Source organism: Glycine max, chromosome 5, assembly GCF_000004515.6.
Source record: "Glycine max cultivar Williams 82 chromosome 5, Glycine_max_v4.0, whole genome shotgun sequence".
Taxonomy (NCBI): domain Eukaryota; kingdom Viridiplantae; phylum Streptophyta; class Magnoliopsida; order Fabales; family Fabaceae; genus Glycine; species Glycine max.
Window position 1 is genome coordinate 29845536 of NC_038241.2, and position 14463 is coordinate 29859998.

Below are 14463 nucleotides of genomic sequence, written 5' to 3' on the forward strand. Positions count from 1 at the left end.
TTGTCTTTTTTGTTGCTCTCGGTGACAACTTTACGTCGGAGAAGGCTCAAGAACACAAAAAAAATTACCCTTTGTCCTGCGAAAAGTCATCATAACCCAAAACAAAGGCAAAAGATGCAAAAAAATTGAAGCTTTTGTGTTGCAAAGGAAGAACAATAGTCAACCACGGTCAAATAAGCCTGAGGAACACATAAAAGACTGAGGAACACAAAAAAATTCAATCTTTTGTACCGACAGAACCCAGAAATCAAAAGGAGAAATGAAATACATCACAAACCTGTCATTCAAATGCTGGACACTATTTGTTGTCTTCTTTGTTGCTCTCGGTGACAACTTTACGTCGGAGAAGGCTTGGGAAAACAAAAAAATTTAACCTTTTATCTTGCGAAAAGTCATCATAACACAAAATAAAGACAGAATACGCAAAAAAATTGAAGCTTTTATGTTGCAAAGGAAGAATAATAGTCAGCCACGATCAAATAAGCCCGAGGAACACACAAACAAATACAATTTTTTGGACCGTCAAATAACAGCCAAACCAAAAAATCACGTGAGAGAAAACAATAGGCAAACCAAGCAACAACCTTTAGGTTTTTCGGCCAAAACAACCAAATGAAAAAAGAAAACGCAAAAGGATAGGAGAGAAAAGAACCCATAAATCATTTTTCGGCTAACCCAAGCAAAGAACTGTCAAACCAAGCCAAAAAGCTTCGGCCTTTGGGTTTTCCTCTCGGAAGAGAAAACAACCAAGCAAGAGCCTTTGGGTTTTTTGGCCAAACCAAGCAAACGGAAAACGAAAATGCTGAAGAATAGTTTGGAAAAGAACCCAGAAATCAATGGAGAAAGAACCAACCATATGAAAAACCAAAACGCAAAAGGATAGTCTTGAAAAGAACTCAAAAATCATTTTCCGGCCAACCCAAGCAAATAACTGCCAAACCAAGCCAAAAAGCTTTGCCTTTGGGTTTTCCTCTTGGAAGAGAAAACAACCAAGCAACAACCTTTCGGTTTTTCGGCCAAAACAATAGGAGAGTGATGGATTCCCTCATTCTCGTCCAGCATTTGGAGAACAACAACACCAAAGCATTGTCTTGGATTGCAGTGGAATGAGAGAGAATGAAGAACGGGTAGGAAAAAAAAAAGAGAATGAGAGAGAGAATGAGAATGGGAAACGGTGGAGAGAGAATGTGCGTTTTCTCTCAACAAAGATAATTGTGCATTTTCAAATTCTGAAGGGAGATAATTGGTATCACATTAATTATGGTTTTTGAAAATGCAAATGTCTTGGAATGGGTAAAGCATCCAGTAACTCATTTAATTTTTTTATATTAAAAAAAGCTTAAATGTTAAAATTTGCTAGGCTGACACGTCACCAAAGATTGATGTTGACATTTTTGGGCGGGAAACCGGAGCACCACATTGCGACAGCTGGCCATCCAGGGCCTTGTTTGTATAATGATAGATGATTTGAAGAATCCAAAATAGGAGATTCATGTAGTGATGCCTACCATTACGTGCATGGCCGTCCAAGCATGCAACATTGTTCAACCAGTTCACAATATTTTTTTTAAGAAGTGCAAACCCATTTACTATATATATATGTTTAATATTTTTTATTGATTATAATGTGAATGAATGGTATATATGTGACCTGGAATGAAATTAATAAAATGACTATGAATTGTTAATAGTAATAAGTATGTACAGGCCGTATATTTGGTTGGAATTAAGTGTATGACGAATTTGTTAGTCACCAAAGTGGTCAAATCTATAAGTTATTTAATTCCAAATTAATGATTATTTCAATTACTCATAAAATAATGGATGCTAAATTATATGATTATTGTTTTATGGGTAATTGAAATTCATTGTTATAAGGCATTTATGGATCGCCTAAAGGTTGATTAGTTGTTCTTATAATTAATGAATAAATTGTAGGTGATTTGTGTGTATCATTAGTTTTATTTATATACCCAAAGGAAATAGGTACTACTAATTGGTGCATATTTAATTGCCAAATAATGTTAAAAGTTTTATTAGCATGATCATGCTTGTATGTTGTGTTGGTGTATCACCCAAAGGAGAACAACAATATACATTGATTGTTATCTTATGTGAATTTTATTATGTAGTAGTTGTTACCAATTCATTGAACTCTCATGTATCATCTGTGCCAGTTTTTAATGGGCTTAACTTCTCTAACTGGAATGAGCAAGTTCAATTTCATCTTGGTGTTTTAGATTTTGATCTTGCTATGTTGGAAGAGAAGCCTGCAACTATTACTAATGCTAGTAGCAATGAAGAGAAAATCATTTATAAAGCTTGGGAAAGATCTAAGAGACTCAGCCTAATGTTCATGAGAATGACTATTGCAGATAGTATTAAGACAACTCTCCCTAAGATCGATAGTGCTAAATAGTTTATGGGGTTAGTGGGAGAGCGTTCTAAAACAGCTGATAAGTCTCTTGCTGGGACATTAATGAGTACACTAACCACTATGAAGTTTGATGGTTCATGTATTATGCATGAACATGTCATTAAGATGACAAACATTGCAGCAAGACTTAAGACCTTGGGTACCGTCTAAGTATCGCCCATTCCAAATGAGCTATAATACCACGAAAGATAAATGGAATGTGCATGAATTGCACAGTATGCTAGTTAAGGAAGAAATGAGGCTTAAGAATCAAGGAAGTGACTCATTCTATTATGTAAGCCACCAAGGAAATCAAGGGGTTGGGAAGAAATTTATGAAGAAGCATGGTAAAGGCATAGGGCCATTAAAGATCAATGACGGTCCTGTGCAAATCCATAAGAAAGCATCAAAGAGCAATAATTGTTATTTCTGTGGGAAATCTGGACACTTCCAAAAGGATTGCCTAAAGCATAAGTCTTGGTTCAAAAAGAAAGGTGAGCTTAATGCTCTTTTATATTTTGAATCAAACTTAACCGAAGTTCCCCATAATACATGGCAGATTGATTCTGGATGCACGACTCATGTTTCTAATACTATGTAGACATTCCTTACAATCCAAACCATAAGCCGAAATGAGAAGTTCGTCTTCATGAGGAATAGAGTGAAAGCTCTAGTGAAAGTAGTCGGGATTTATCGTTTAAAACTCGACACTGAATATCATTTAAATTTACTAGAAACTCTTAATGTACCTAGTTTATCTAGGAATTTAGTTTCATTATCTAAACTTCATGTTATAGATACTCTTTTAATTTGGTAATAAGTGTTTCAATTTATTTAAGCATAATCATCTCATTAGTACTAATGTTTTTTGTGATGGTTTATATAAATGAAATTAGATGGTTTGTATGCTGAAATTGTTTTAACTCTACATCATAATATTGGCACTGAACGTAGTTTAGTGAATGAATGATCTGCTTTCTTGTGGCATAAACGTTTTGGTCACATTTCTAGAGAAAGAATGGAAAGATTAATAAAGAATGAAATTCTTTTTGGTCTAAATTTTACTGATCTAAATATTTGTGTGGATTGTATTAAAGGAAAACAAACAAAACATACAAAGAAAGGAGCTACAAGAAGCACTCAGCTTCTTGAAATTGTGCATACTGATATTTGTGCATGCTATGGTTATGTCTACTTACTGCATGAGAAATCTCACGCAGTGGATGCCTTACAAATTTACTTAAATGAAGTAGAAAGACAATTAGACAGAAAGGTGAAAGTTGTTAGGTTTGATAGAGATGGTGAGTATTATGGAAGATAAGATGAAACTGAGCAACACCTAGGTACATTTGCTAAACTCCTCCAGAAATATGGCATTTGTGCGCAATACACAATGTTTGATATACCACAACAAAATGGTGTATCTGAAAGACGTCATAGAACTTCGATGGATATGGTTAGAAGTATGTGAAGCAATTCAACTTTACCTGTATCTTTATGGATGTATGCCTTGAAAACTGCCATGTATTTGTTGAATAGGGTTACTAGTAAGGCAGCTCCAAAGACACCTCTTGAATTATGGACGAATAGGACACCTAGTATAAGGCACTTGCATGTTTGGGGTTGCCAGGGAGAAATACGGGCTTATAATCCACAAGAAAGAAAATTGATGCAAGAACAATCAGTGAATATTTCATTGGTTATCCAGAAAATTCAAAGGGATATATGTTTTATTGTCCTAATCATAGTATGAGAATTGTTGAAATTGGAAATGGAAGGTTCATTGAAAATGGTGAAATCAATGGGAGTACAGTTCCACAAGATGTGAAAATTAAAGAAGTTATAGTTCAAGTCCATTTAGCTTGTGCCTCTAACAGTAAGGTGATTGCTCCTTTAGTTGTTCCAAACAATAATGAAGAAGAGCAACACAATAATGAGCCCATGATACATAATGAACCTATTGTGGAAGAATCACATGAAGTAGCATTAAGGAGGTCTCAAAGAGAAAGGAGACTAGCTATTTCAAATGGCTATGTGGTATACCTACTTGAAACAAGAATAAACTTAAGCATTAATGATAATGATCCAGTTTTGTTTTCACAAGCTGTAAGTTATGATAATTATGAGAAGTGATTAAATGTCATGAAAGAAGAGATAAATTCCATGGAACATAAACGTAGGTCTTCAAGACTAAATGTGACTCTCATGACAACTTTGAACGTTACAAGGCTAGACTTGTTGCTAAGAGATTTACTTAGAAAAATGACATTGATTATGAGACGTTTTCACCAGTCTCATGAAAGGATTCATTCAGGATTATCATGGCATTGGTAGCCTATTATGACTTGGAGCTACATCAGATGGATGTGAAAACTATCTTTTTAATGGATATTTAAAGGAGAATGTTTATATGGATTAACCAATGGGGTTCTCATTTGAAGGAAAGGAACACATGGTGTGCAAATTAAAGAAATCAATATACGATTTTAAGCAAGCTTCTCGCTAATGGTATTTTGAAGTTTAATGATACCATTGTTTCCTTTGGATTTAAGGAAAATATTGTTGATCAGTTTATATATCTGAAGGTCAGTGGGAGTAAGATTATTTTTCTATTTTTGTACGTTGATGATATTTTGCTTACAACTAATGATCTTGGTCTTCTTCATGAGACTAAGAACTTTCTCTCTAACAAATTTGAAATGAAAGATATGGGTGAGGCAAGCTATGTGATAAGGATATAAATATTATGAAGTAGATCACAAGGATTGTTAGGCTTGTCCTAGAAAACATATATCAATAAAGTACTAGAGAGATTTGGGATGGAAAAGTGTCCAGCATCTCCCGTTCCATTTCAGAAAGGAGACAAATTTAGTCGCACACAATGTCCTAGAAATGATTTGGAATGAAAACAAATGGAAGCAATTACGTATGCATTAGTTGTTGGGAGTATTCAGTATACTCAGATTTGTACTCAACCGAACATTAGCTTTGTAGCTGGAATGTTAAGAAGATATCAAAGTAATCAAAGAATGGAACATTGGAAAACTGCAAAGAAAGTTCTAAGATACTTACAGGAACTAAAAATCACATGCTTACATATAGGAGGTTTGATCACCTTGCGGTGATTGGGTATTCAGACTCAGGTTTTGTTAGATGTGTGGATACAAGAAAATCCACTCTTGGCTATGTGTTTCTCTTAGCCGAAGGAGCATTATTGTGGAAGAGTGCAAAGCAATTAGTTGTTGTTGCATCTACCATGGAAGTTGAATTTGTCGCATGTTTTGAGGCTACAATTCAGGCTAATTGGCTGCGAAACTTTATTTCAGGGCTTGGAATTGTCAACAATATTGTTAGGCCATAGAAAATGTATTGTGATAACTTCGCAACAATATTTTTCTCTAAGAACGACAAGTACTCTAAGGGTGCTAAACATATGAAATTGAAGTACTTTGTCGTGAAGGAAGAAGTTCAGAAACATAGAGTGTCAATAGAACATATTAGCACAAACCTTATGATAGTTGACCCTTTGACAAAAGGATTACCACCCAAGACATTTACAGAACATGTTGAAAATATGTTCATTATTGTTATTGATGATCATTAAGTGTAATTTACCTTATGTATTTTACTGACACTCTAAGCTCATTTATGATATGTTTCTGATTACTTATTCTCTATGTTTGCATGCATATTTGTATTAGAGTAATGTTAACAGGTTTTGTCTTGAATAAAGACATTATGTTGGACCAATTATGTACTCCTAACTAATGGTCGTATTAAGGAGAAGATTAATTTGTAGTACATGGAAGGGACTATGTCGATTAAGTGATGTACAACCACTATGACTCGAATTGATTCTTATTCTTAATCATGAAATTATGATGTACCCAATGTATAGAACGGTTTAGTCATTTTATTGCACATTATGTTAGTTTAATCTATTTATTTATTTAGTCCATAATGTTTAGTAATGTCACATGAGCCAAGTGGGAGAATGTTAGAATTAATGTCTCATGTGATAGGCATGTATCGAGTTGCTTGTATGGTACAAGTAAAAGTAAAACCAAAATAGTAGTTTAATATATATAATATAGACCAGCAAAGGTGGCAGAGCCTCCTAGTTAGATTTATATTATATTAAAACAGGTAAATAAATATACAGTTAAGAGTACTCGGTAGTAGTTAAGAGTAAGCGATATGCGGAAGAAAAGGATTAGATTAGATGGATAGAGGGCGCTCCCCAAGTGGACACTGTAAGTTATCTCATATAGGAAAAATATAGAATATGATGAACTCAGACTTTTTTTTTAAATACAAGATCCTCATCGGTTTTTTGGATATTAAGCCGAGTACTGAAGATCCTTACCAGCCCACACCTCTTTGGGTCTTACGTTGATCTTATTTTCCTCCAAGTACTAGCCTAACCATAAAGGACTTTCATCATTTTTCAAAAACAGCTATCAAGGGCACACCTTTGCAGGCTTACCAATCCCAGGTTTTTGAAAAACAAACAGAAATAAATAAAGAAAAATTGTTTACAATAAAACAACTAGGTTCTAAATCATATTCGCATTTTCTAAATGGAGATAACTAAGGCCCCTTGAGGGTGCCTTCAAAGAATTTAGCCAGACATAGTAGATGTCATACTTATAGTGTATTCGGGAAAAATAAACTGGGAAGAGGGGGAAGATCCGAAAAGGACTTGGTATTATTACATAAACCACTATTACAAAGCACTATTACAAAGCTCTTTCCTTTCAGTCTCTCTCTAGTTTCTCTCTTGTGTATCTACAACTGAGTTCGAAGACCCTTTATATAGAAGAGAAGGAAAGAAAAAGACAAAAGCCCCTTCAATCAAGAACAATAAGGATACTATTCATTTACTTTGTCACAAGGCTTCTTTTGTGACCATGTTTTTAGATAGACTTTATGTTAGAGTCATTACAATAGTAAAGATTCCCGCTTTTGAATTTACAGTTGTATTTGGCAGGATATTTTATCTTCAGGTCTTTATTGATTTTGTAATAGTAACATCTTCTTCTTCTTGGACAGTTCCAGAATAGAAAATGTTTGATGAATCTTCCATTGAGAGATCAGTAGATGGAAAAGGAGGGGTTTGTTGGCCATGGCATCCACTAGCTTCGTAAATCTCCTTGTCTTTCTTTTCTTTTTGGAAGAATTGGACCAACTTGTTGTTGTGATAGACCGGGAAAGGAATGAAGAACTTCCCATTGTATGAGGGTTGGAAAATCTTTGTGTCATAGGTTTCCCTTATTAGATCGAACTCACATTTATCTGATTCTAAGAAGAACCATTGGTAGCCTTGTATTTGTGCCCTCATGAGGCTGTATTGGTATTGTGTATTACCCTGTACATCCCAACTTTCGTATTATCACTGAACAGACAAGGGTAGTTTCTATGATCCTCTGGTAAGAGTTTCATAACATGACATGGGTAATTATGAGTAGTAAAGTTGCTCGGGCAAGTTGTTATTTTGATGGCAATGTAGTCCATCATTTCTGCCTGAATCAGGTTTATAGCCTCATTGATTGAGGGGTTGAATCCCTCGAATCTTTTCGCAGAAATCGCCAAGTCCTCATATCCAAAAGACTTAAACTGGTCCAAGTCTAGTCTGGCTTTTCTAAAAAGGAATTTTATCTTGCAGGGACAATTGGTTTTGTCTTCACAATATGGAGTTTTGTTGGTGCATATGAATTTTTGGTTGAAATAGGCATGCATGCCTATGTAGAGACCCTGAATTTGTGTTTGGCGGTTGTGCACCTTAAACAATAGGCTTTGTATCTTCTTGAAATTTTCTAAGTTCAGGCCATTTATTGGTTCAGAGATACCTGGATTCACTGTGTCCTTATAGGTTTTGTGGTTGACCTTGGTTTGGTCGATATTTATGAATATGGTAGTATTTTGTGGTTCAAGGGCCTTTTTTATTTTATTCATGTTTGTGGTGTTTAGCTCCAAGGCTTTTTCGACTTCCTCTTTCGAATAGAATCCTTTGTAGATTAGGCTTTGAATACCCTCCTTTGCAAGGCAAAGGTCTTTAAAATTGGTGTAAACACCTTTGTGTGGTCCTGATAACAGGACAAAAGTTGTATAACCTTTTCCAGAAGGAGAGGCTTTTGTAAGGAGGGGGACTCCTTGGTTATCTGCTATGCAAAAATTGTATAGGGTGCGATTGAACAAAAAAATTGCTCATTATTGTTTGTATTTTTTGGAATATTCCAAATATTATCAATAAGGCAGTTAAATTTGTCATTAATAGCTTCTCTGCCAGGGTAGTGAAATTCGTTTGTAAGTACGGGTAATTCTTGATTCCCAAACTTCACTTTTTGTGTTATATTCTGGTAAGAGACCTTACATGGTTTCATTTTGTTGTATTCCTGCAAAACGAGAAAGAATATCAGCAACAATATTCTTAACTCCTTTTATGTGTTCAAAATTTATTTTTATTCCGTCATGATAGACTTATTCTTGGAATAAAAGCCATCTTTTGTGAGGCTTTTTATTAGTATTCATTTGTTGGCTACCATAAGCCACTATTGCTTCACAATCAGTTCTTACGATAATTTCGCTTTTGTTAATCAAGAAGAGTTTGAATCCTTCTAAAGCATTTATCATGGTGTTTACTTTATAATCTGTAGAAGTTGAATATACATGTGGTTTGGTGTGGTATTTTCCCGAAGCATATCTACAGATTTCTTCATCATTAATTTTTTTCATATTTATTTTTCTTTTTCTTTAGGACGACTCCCCATCCTCGTTCGCAACCATCACATTCTAAGACTAAATAGTCGGAATCTAGTGGTAGGGATAAATATGGTAAATTATTAATCATTTCTTTTATTTTTGAACTAATTTTATATCTTATGTATTGAATTTTCTTTGTCCTGTTAAAGAAGTTTTGTTGTAAAGAGGAGCTGTGTATTTTCCCAGGTCTTTAATAAAATTTTTTGCATAATTAATTAGACCTAGAAAAGCTCTTAGAGTTTTTATGTCTTCCATTTTATCTGGAAACCCAAGGATTTTTTTGGGATATATGGGGCTGGAGCCTTATTCTCACGTTTCCTATTTCGGTTCCTAGGAAAGAGATATGAGTCTTACAAATCTCCATTTTTGACTTTGAAATTATTAGGCCAAATTTTTCAAACAAATGAAGAACTTGTTTGAGATGTAAATAATGTTCTTATTTGGTTTTTGAAAAGACGAGTACATCATCTATGGTATGTACAAGTAAATTCTTTGTAGTTTCCAAAAATATTATCCATTTTTCTTTGGAAAATTTGTGGTGCATTTTTCAATCCAAAAGGCATTACTTTCCATTCGAATAATCCTTCTGAACAAGAAAAGGCAGTCCAATTTATAGAATCAGGATGCATCTTAACTTGGTGAAATCCTGATTTTAAATCAAATTTAGAAAACCATTTGGCTTTCTGTATCCTATTTATCAACACATCTTTAGAGGGAATAGTATATCCATCTATGTGAGTATTATCATTAAGCCTTTTGTAATTATAGACAATTCTAGTTTTCCCTCTTTTTTGCTCTGAGTGTTTGTTGACAATAAAGGCAGGGCTTCTATAGGGACTAGTGCTTGGTGTTATAACTTTCAGATTCAAGAGGGTTTTTATGTGGTCTTTACATTCCTCTTGTTCAAAGTTCCCATACTGAATATCTTTAGTTTTGATTATCAGATCAGGGTTTATAATTTCTAATTTACACATAATAGGATCCTTTTCCCAATATTTTGTGGGGTCTTCTCCTATTATGCTTATTTTATTTAGTCCGTCTATAATTTGTTGTATATTATCAAAAGTTATAATTTTGTTAATTTTAACGGAATTGTAATCAGATTCTGCTACCTATAATTCATAGTGTAGCTCGGTTTCTGTTTTCATGCTTTCTAAAATATGTTCCTGGTAATAATCATAGGATTTATCTAGGGTGTCTATCCTACCATAGTTTTGTGATTCTTTTATTTTATAGCTACCAGGTGTGTCACAAGGGCATTTATTATTAACAGTAACAGGGGTATCACCACGCTTTGTTAGCAACTCTGATGTGAGTTCGTCTATTATTGGTGGCATTTGTGAATTTGTAGAGATTAATAAATAATCCTTAGTAATAGTGACTGATCTATTATCATGTACAATAAAATCGAGTCCTAAAATCATTTTTTCTTTGGCTGGTTGTAAATCTACAACATTTGCTTTATTTATAAAAAATTTGTTGCCAAAGATATCACAATTTGTAGATAATTGGATAGTAAAATTTCTTGTTTCTTTGTCATTAGTTATTATGTCTCCAGACATAGTTCTGGTTTTAGTTATTATGTTACTTCGAAAACAATTATGTTGGGGCACAACACTTTAGCATATGGAAGTCAAAGAACAACCAGTATCTACCAAAGCTTGTAAAATTACTTCAGTTTGGTCAAAATTATTTATTTTGGGAAAATTTATTTTTACCAAAATGTGTAGGCTTTTATTGTTCTTTTTATTACAAATTATAGGTATGCAATCTTTGTTTTGTAAAGCCATGAGTCCACTCGTATGTTCTTCAGTTAATTTTGGGATTATGCTTTTTTCAAAATTTTCATAAAGAAAATCTACAGTTTTTTCTATTTGGTTCAATCTGATTTTCAAAGTGGAAATCCTATTGTTCATAATTTTATTTCCATAATCATTTTCTTTCTTAAAGTCTGGAAATTCTGTTTTCAAAATAGTTTGTACACAAGTTTTGCAGAAGTTTTTGTAGCATAAACTACAGTGAGCTCTTAGTGTTTTGTGGGGATATCTCTTACAGAAATAACATTCTTTGTGATCTGGTCCTATGTGGAAATGTATTTCATGTTCACAATCATTTAATTCTATTTTGAACATTAGGTTGTATCCCAAATCATCAAGGATTTCTCCATAATGATTATATTTGTCATCCACTGGGTATAAATTTGTGTATTCATTTCTAGTGAATTCGTTTAATATTTTATAGTCTTTGTTAGACTCTTCTTCTTCAGAAGTATAGTCATACCAACTAACTATTGAATATATTTATGAATCAGTAGAGACTGTTTCATCTATAGGAATGAGATTCATCCTACAACTTTTAATTAATTCAGCTTCTCTTGTAAACAAATTGGTTTTATTTGGACAATCTCTCGAGTAATGTCCTGGTTGGTGGCAAGCATAGCATTCTAATTGCTTTGTATATGTTTTATTATCTCTGAGTTTTCTAACATGTCTTTCTTTATTTAGAGTAGGTTTTCTAGAGTTAGAGGCTCTAATCGAATACCTATGAGTGGGATTCTTTTTCTTGGGAGGTTGTTTATTAGGAGGTCTATATTGAGGTCTTTTTCTCCTAATTTCTTTATGGTATTGTTGAGGAGTGTAAATTTGTTTACAAATTTCTGAATCAACCATTTTTATTTGTTTGTTAATGGCTATGTTGGTACATGTATCTTCCATTACTTTCATTATGTGTTGGATTTTGTCGGTTAAATTATTCATGACTGAGTCAATTTGGTCATCATTCCAATTATCTCTAATTTTTTTTCCTAACCTGATAAATAAATAAATAATAATTAAGGAATAAATTATAATTGAGTTAAATAGGATAAGTTTCTAGAGATAACTGCTACTTGATGTGAGTAGTGGTTATAAAAGTAGTTAATACCCATTAACATGAAACAAGGTCTCACTATAGAGAAAGGTACACACTATTTATTTATTATTTGTGAGAATCATATATTTCAAGATCCTATAGGTTTCCCATAATTATTAATCTCGAAAACCCTTAAGATTTACATGTATCCCCTCTTCACCAAGATTAGAAGCTTCAATTATGAACCTTCAATGGGTTCTTGCTTTTAGGCACACTCTCTGAGAGGGTAACCAAGTGGCGGATGGTCAAACTAAGTCTGGCTTCTCAGATGGTTTGCCTTTCGAGGTTTGGCAAGTCTGTCCAACAGTCTTCAGTTCAAAGCTCTTTGCTGATACTCTAGGGGTTTTCTTTTGCAGGGATCATTAATGCCCTTGTTTTGCTTTGCTTTCTGTTGTTTTCTTTTCTGATGCATAAAAAAATAGTTATCAATAACATTAAAAGTTAGAGAGATTGTTACAAATTAAAGTCTTTTAATATTGGTTGTTTTAACATTCCAAATTGATTCCATGCACGGATGTAAAATCAATCCATATGAAAAGTTGATACTTTCTTGTTATAACATTGGCTCTATAACTGATGTACAAAGTGAACATTTTTAGTTTTAGTCATGATGTAGAAATTTTATTTCCCCCCTAAAAGTAGCACCGTAATGATACTTTCTCCCTAATATAGAAATAACAAAACATATTAAAATACAGAATACAAAATCAACACATAACTACTTTTCATCCATTATATATACTATGTCTCATATCAATTTACATTTGAAAAAGTCTTAATTAAGTTTTTCATATCTGAAATATAAACTATTTTCAGATTACTACCTAACATTCATTTTTTTCAACCACGTACCTGAAAAAAATTTACGTTTCATTTTACTACCCGTCGTTAGTCCCATTCCGTTAAGTGATGACGTGGCAAATGGAGTGTCGCGCCATCATGCCTTGTTATTGACACCTTAGTGCCACATCATTACCTCATTGCCCTTCTTCTTCCATTTCTCCAATGGAACCCACCATCATTGCGCCACCATCGTTGACCACGCCACACCACCACCGCTGTCAACTGCCACCACCTCTGTCCATGCCTGAAACTAAGTCTTCTAAAAGAAGACGAAGCGTGCATAGTGGAATCCATATTCTTCGAACTAAACAAAAAACCAAACCTCGAAAGTGACAAAGCCCCAAACCCACCAAGCCTCTCATAAGTAATGATGAAAATCCAAAACTCACAAGCCCTTAGGGGTTTACTGGATACCCCTTAGGGGAATAGAACACAACATTGCCCATTGAAGGGGTCTCAAGTATTGTTCTAGAAGCTTCGAGAAAGTGTAAAGAATGAAAATGGCGAAAGCGAGACCCGCATGGGTCGTGGCAATATAGAGGGCAAAGTGCACCTAGGGATCGTTGGAAAATGTTTTTTTCCATCTGGGTTAGCATTGGATGGCGGATACGGCGGCGAGTAGGGGGAGGGGGAGGGCGAAGCTTGGGATGGAGGGGCGGAGGAAGGGTGGCGAGAGAAGGCGGATCAAAACATGTTCTGCCATACTGGGGTGGCAAAGGATGGGTCAAAGTATGGAAGAAGTTCCACGATGATGGGGTGACGATTCAGTAGAACATGAATGTAGGAAAGAGAGAGAGAGAGAGAAAGAAGAAGATCGATTTTTGTTGTGAGTGTTCCAATTATGAACTGATAGAAAAGAGAGAAAGAGAGAGAGATAAGAAAATTGATTTTTGTTGTGAGTGTTCTAATTAGAGTGAATAGGCAATTTAGTCCCTGAGATTGTACCCATTTTGCATATTAGTCCCTAACTTAATTTTAAATTCAAAATAGTCCCTATCTTTGCATAAATGTTGCAAAATAATCCTTCCGTTAAATTTTAAAGTAACGCCGTTAGTGAGGTCAATTTTAGTGCCACATAGACTATCCAATGTGGCACTAAAAGATGACGTGGCATGAAACTTGGACATGCCTCCTAACTCCTAAAAGATGCCACGTCATTTGATGATAACAAAATGAGTAAATAGGCAATTTAGTCCTTGACTTTGTATCTCTGTTGCATATTAGTCTCTAACTTAATGAAAAATTCAAAATAGTCCTTATCTTTTGCATAAGTGTTGCAAAATAGTCCCTAACTTAAAAGATGTCAGAAATCGTGCTTAAAGTGTCCATGCATTGTGAAGGTTGTGTCTTGCACAATTTCTGGCGGCGTAGATTCCTCCTTGGATTCCTTGTCATCTTTTGATTCCTTTGGTTTTTTCTCTTCTTCTTTCTTTTCTTCTTCCTTTGCTTTTTTTCTCCTCCACTTTGTTTTCCTCTGATTTTTTCTCTTCCTATTCAGAACACAAAAAAATCAAAACCCGAAATGATACATT